We start from the raw sequence: 6,000 nt of genomic DNA, 5'->3' as shown, positions 1-6,000 counted from the left end.
GGTGTGAGCCACTGCACCCAGCCCTCAATATTCTCACTGAATAAAGAAATCTTTTGACAGCCACAAAATTCCAAGAACTTTTCTTCACCTCACCCACCCCCACGTGGCATTTACTTATTATGCTCTGACAGTTGAAATATAATTAATTCTCATTATTCATGGATTCCCTATTTGTGAATTCACTTACTAAAATTTGTAGCCTCAAGAGTGACATTTATGGCATTTTCATGGTCATTTGTGGATATGCACACAGCAGTGAAAAATGTGTGTTGCCTGATGTGTGTGTTTCCCAGCAACGTACAAGAAAGCCACACCCTGCCTTCTTGTTTCAGCTCACACTGTAGATAAGTATCCTTTTCATGGTAAATTCAGTACTATATTTTTTGCATTTTTGTGCTTTTTGTTGGTGATTTTGTTATAGTAGTTAGTCAGGCATGGGCAGGGCAGGAGCGAGCTCCCCTGCGCGCCCCCCAACACACACCAGGAATGTCAGGCGACCATCAGATGATGGTTCTGCAGTTGTTAACTGTCTCTCTAAAATAATAATTGGTCTCAGCCAGAGCCAGGGAAGGGCAGGCTCCCAATAGATAGAAAACACCTGAAGGTGGTGAGCAGCAGCTTCCGGATAAGATCTCAGGAGTTGGGTGAATGTGCTCAAGCATGCGCACAAGACAAGATGGCAGAGTTTAACTGGTATATGACCTTCTGTATTAGTGACAGTTCCCTAGAGGGACAGAACTAATAGGATATATATCTATATCTATCTATCTATATAGATACATATATGCAGTTGATTAAGTATTAACTTACATGATCACAAGGTCCCACAATAGGCTGTCTGCAAGCTGAGGAGCAAGGAGAGCCAGTCTGAGTCTCAAAATTGAAGAACTTGGAGTCCGATGTTCGAGGGCAGGAAGCATCCAGCACAGGAGAAAGATGTAGGCTGGGAGGCTAGGCCTGTCTCTGCTTTTCACGTTTTTCTGCCTGCTTTAATTGCCAGCAGCTGATTAGATTGTGCCCACCAGATTAAGGGTGGATCTGCCTTCCCCAGCCCACTGACTCAAATGTTAATCTTGGCCAGGTGCTGTGGTTCACGCCTGTAATCCCAGCACTTTGGGAGGCCGAGGCAGGCGGATCACGAGGTCAGGAGATCGAGTCCATCCTGGCTAACATGGTGAAACCCCATCTCTACTAAAAATACAAAAAAATTAGCCAGGCGTGGTGGTGGGTGCCTGTAGTCCCAGCTACTCGGGAGTCTGAGACAGGAGAATGGCGTGAACCCAGGAGGTGGAGCTTGCAGTGAGCAGAGATTGTGCCACTGTACTCCAGCCTGGGCAACAGAGCGAGACTCTGTCTCAAACAAAAAAAAAAGTTAATCTCTTTTGGCAACACCCTCACAGACACACCCAGGATCAATAGTTTGCATCCTTCAATCCAATCAAGTTGACACTCAGTATTAACCATCACAAGTCCACCCCTTGTCAACTTGAACCCATATTTATCTCCTGAGATCATACATAATCTTCAAATAAAGACAATAATGAGGTCATAATTATGCCTAACATAATACAACTATCGTTTGTACAACTGGAAACGCATCAATTCCCAACCCAAATACTATTACATAAAGTTAACAATACTTAAATGCTGAGATAAAGGCAATAAATCTTATGTCACATGATAAAGGAAAAGGAAATAAAATGAAGATATTTTCTTAGTACAAGTATATACATGCACAAACATGTTTTTAGCAAAAGAAGGAGAAAATACTCATGACAATCACAGTCCCATTTTTGCAGCTGGTCGCATGGTTGTAGCTGGTATTGATGACTACCTTTTTCTACTACCCATCTGTATTCCCTTTGCTGTCAGCAAGCACCTTGGCAGGTCATGTTTTCTTTCCTGGTGGAGTGACCCAAACCTTCATTCCTGAGGGGCCTAAGCCATTTGTAGTCCCACTTGGCTTGAGCTGTTGTAGTTTCCCATTGACCTTAATCACAGGGCATGGTAATACTAAGAGATGCCCTAATGGATCTCCTGTATTCCATGCATACTCTTCCTTACCTCCATTATGGAGTAGGAGACTGATTTCATCTGATAGTCCGGGTCAATCATCCCAGCCAACACTGTAACTCCCTTCTTAGCCTGTTGACTTAAAGGTAGGAGGAGCCCAAAGTGTCTGGGTGGCAATCTTAACTTCCAGTTTAATGGAATCATTGTGTCTCCTGGTGGCAGCGTTCCTTCCTCTGGAACTAAGACCTCTAGGCCAGCAGACTGTAATGTTGCAGGAAAAGGAAGCAAAAATTTTGCTAGTGGATCCCTAGGGGTGATGGTGAATGGTGCCACTTCAACCCCTTGATTCCTGGACCTGTGAATCTTGGCTATGGGAGAAACAGTACCATATATTGGATGCTGATTCAGAGCATCCACGACCTTCTGGAGAACTTTGCCCCAGCCCTGCCAAGTATTGTCACCTAGTTGACACTGTAATTGTGACTTCAAAAGGCCATTCCACCATTCTATCAATCCAGCTGCTTCAGGATGATGGGGAACATGGTAAGACCAGTGAATTCCATGATCATGAGCCCACTGCCGCACTTCTTTAGCCATAAAGTGAGTGCCTTGGTCAGAGGCAATGCTGTGTGGAATATCATGATGGTGGATAAGGCATTCTGTGAGTCCACAAATGGTAGTCTTGGCAGAAGCATTGCGTGCAGGATAGGCAAACCCATATCCAGAGTATCTATTCCAGTGAGGACAAACCTCTGCCCTTTCCATGATGGAAGAGATCCAGTATAATCAACCTGCCACCAGGTAGCTGGTTGATTACCCCAAGGAATGGTGCCATATTGAGGGCTCAGTGTTGGTCTCTGCTGTTGGCAAATTGGGTGCTTAGCAGTGGCTGTATTCAGGTCAGCCTTGGTGAGTGGAAGTCTACATTGCTGAACCCATGCATAACCTCCATCCCTGCCACCATGGCCACTTTGTTCATGGGGCCATTGGTAAATGACAGGGGTGGCTGGGGAAAGAGGCTAAGTGGTATCCACTGAATGGGTCATCCTATCAACTTGATTATTAAAATAATCCTCTGCTGAGGTCACCCATTGGTGAGCACTCACATGGGATACAAATATCTTCACAGTTTTTGACCACTCAGAGAGGTCCATCCACATACCTCTTCCCCAAATTCCTTTGTCACCAATTTTCCACTCATGCTTCTTGCAAGTCCCTGATCATCCAGCCAAACCATTGGCTACAGCCCATGAATCAGTATATAATCACACATCTGGCCATTTCTCCTTCCATGGAAAGGGCACAACCAGGTGCACTACTCAAAGTTCTGCCCACTGGGAAGATTTTCCTTCACTGCTGTCCTTCAGGGATGTCCTAGAAAGGGGCTGTAGTGCTGCAGGTGTCCACTTTCAGGTGGTGCCTGCATATCGTGCAGAACCATCTGTGAACCAGGCCCTAGTCTTCTCTTCCTCTGTCAACTGATCATAGGGACCTCCCCATGAGGCCACTGGTGCAGGATGGGGGAGAAAAAGCAGGGTGGCAGGAGTGGAGACCATGCATTTGAGCCACTTCCTCATGTAACTTACTTGTGCCTTCGGGACCTGCTCGAGCCCAGTCATGTACATACCACTTCCATTTGATGATGGAATGCTGCTGTGCACAACCCACTTTATGGCTAGATGGATCAGAAAGCACCCAGTTCATGATAGGCAGTTCAGGTCGCATGGTGACTTGATGACCCATAGTCAAATGTTCAGTTTCCACCAAAGCCAGTAACAGGCCAAGAGCTGTCTCTCAAAAAGAGAGTAGTTATCTGCAGAAGATGGCAGGGCCTTGCTCCAAAATCCTAGAGGCCTCCACTGTGATTCCCCTATGGGGGCCCACCAAAGGCTCCAAACAGCATCCCTATCTGCCACTGACACCTCAAGCACCACTGGATCTGCTGGGTCCTATGGCCCACGTGGCAGAGCAGCTTGTACAGCAGCCTGGACCTGTTGCAGAGCCTTCTCCTGTTCTGGACCCCACTCAAAACTAGCAGCCTTTCAGGTTACTCAATAAATGGGTTGGAGTAACACACCCAAGTAAAAAATATGTTGTCTCCAAAACCCAAATAGGCCCACTAGACATTGTGCCTCTTTCTTGGTTGTAGGAGGGGCTAAATGCAGCAACTTATCCCTCACTTTAGAAGGAATAGCTTGACAGGCTCCACATCACTGGAACCCTAGAAATTTTACTGAGGTAGAAGGTCCCTGAATTTTAGTTGGATTTATTTCCCATCCTCTGGCACGCAAATGTCTCACGAATAAGTCCAGTGTGTTTGCTACTTCTTGCTCACTGGATCCAATCAGCATAATGTCATCAATGTAATGGACCAGTGTGATATCTAGTGGAAGCGAAAAGCGATCAAGATCTCTCTGAATAAGATTATGACACAAAAGTGGAGAGTTGATATACCACTGAGGTAGGACAGTAAAGGTATATTGCTGGCCTGGCCAGCTGAAGGCAAATTGCTTCTGGTGGGCCTTATGGACAGGAATGGAGAAAAAGGCACTTGCCAAGTCAATGGCTGCATACCAGGTACCAGGAGATGTGTTAATTTGCTCAAGCAATGAAACCACATCTGATACAGCAGCTGCAATTGGAATCACCATTTGGTTAAGCTTATGATAGTCCAGTGTCATTCTCCAAGATCCATCTGTCTTCTGCACAAGCCAAATAAGAGAGTTGAATGGGGATGTGGTGAGAATCACCACCCCTGCGTCTTTCAAGTCCTTGTTGGTGGCGCTAATCTCTAATCCCTCCAGGGATGTGACATTGTTTTTGATTTACTATTTTTCTAGGTAGAGGCAGCTCTAATGGCCTCCATTTGGTCTTTCCCACCACAACAGTCTTCACACTACCAGTCAGGGAGCCAATGGGGGATTCTGCCAGCTGCTAAGTATGTCTATGGCAATTATGCATTCTGGCACTGGGGAAATGACCACAGGATGAGTCCAGGGACCCACTGAACCCACTGTAAGTCGGACCTGAGCTAAAACTCCATTAATTGCTTGGCCTCCATAAGCCCCTACTTTAACTGGGGGACCACAATGATGTTTTGGGTCCCCTGGAATCAATGTCAGCTCAGAGCCAGTGTCCAGTAGTCCCCCAAATGTCTGGTCATTTCCCTTTCTGCAATGCACAGTCACACTGGTAAAAGGCTGGAGGTCTCTTTGGGGAAGGATGGGAGAAAGATCCACTGCATACATTGTTGGTAATGTAGTGGGGTCCTCCCTCAAGGAGACCCGACCTCCCCTTTATTCAAGGGATTCTGGGTCTGTAAACTGGCTCAAGTCTGGAAATTGAGGGGCCGTGATTCTCTGTTCTTATAATTCAAATCAGCCTTTTGTCTATTCGACCTAGAAGTTTTCCACTTGTATAAATTAAGTAGGAATGCAGTAGGCTTCCTATCAATTTCACTTCTAGGAACACCATGATTAATTAGCCAATGCCAGAGCTCTACACCAGTCAGACTATTCTGATTGCCACTTTGCCTCTGCTGTCCATTACAGTAGATATTCCCACCTTGCCTTTGATGGTTGAGTGCCACTACTTGGTCCCTGCCACCTCAGGATCCAATTATTCCCATTGTATTTAAATTTTGTAGTTGAGTGAGTGCAGTTCCCACCATTAGCTCTGACACACATAGAAGAGCAATTATAGGGCTCTTCAAAGATGCAGGTGCTGCCCTCACAAATCTATTTCTAAATGCATTGGTCAAGGGTATTTGGACCCTCCCAGCTGGGATGAGTAGGTCTAAAGTGACTAACCACTCCACCATCCCAGTCTCCCTAAGCCTTTGGATCCCTTCCTCTACACCAAACCAAGGGAGATTAGGCATTTCCAGCTCATTCACAGTGGGCCATCTTTTAATCTATATTTCAGCTAACTAAGCAATTATACTTTTAGAACCTTTTTTAACTCCCCGAGCTGCAACATTAAAAGCAG

The sequence above is a fragment of the Pongo abelii genome, chromosome 17, assembly GCF_028885655.2.
Source record: "Pongo abelii isolate AG06213 chromosome 17, NHGRI_mPonAbe1-v2.0_pri, whole genome shotgun sequence".
In the NCBI taxonomy this organism is placed as follows: Eukaryota; Metazoa; Chordata; class Mammalia; order Primates; family Hominidae; genus Pongo; species Pongo abelii.
The sequence above is the reverse complement of the archived record's forward strand: the minus strand, read 5'-3'. Positions refer to the sequence as shown.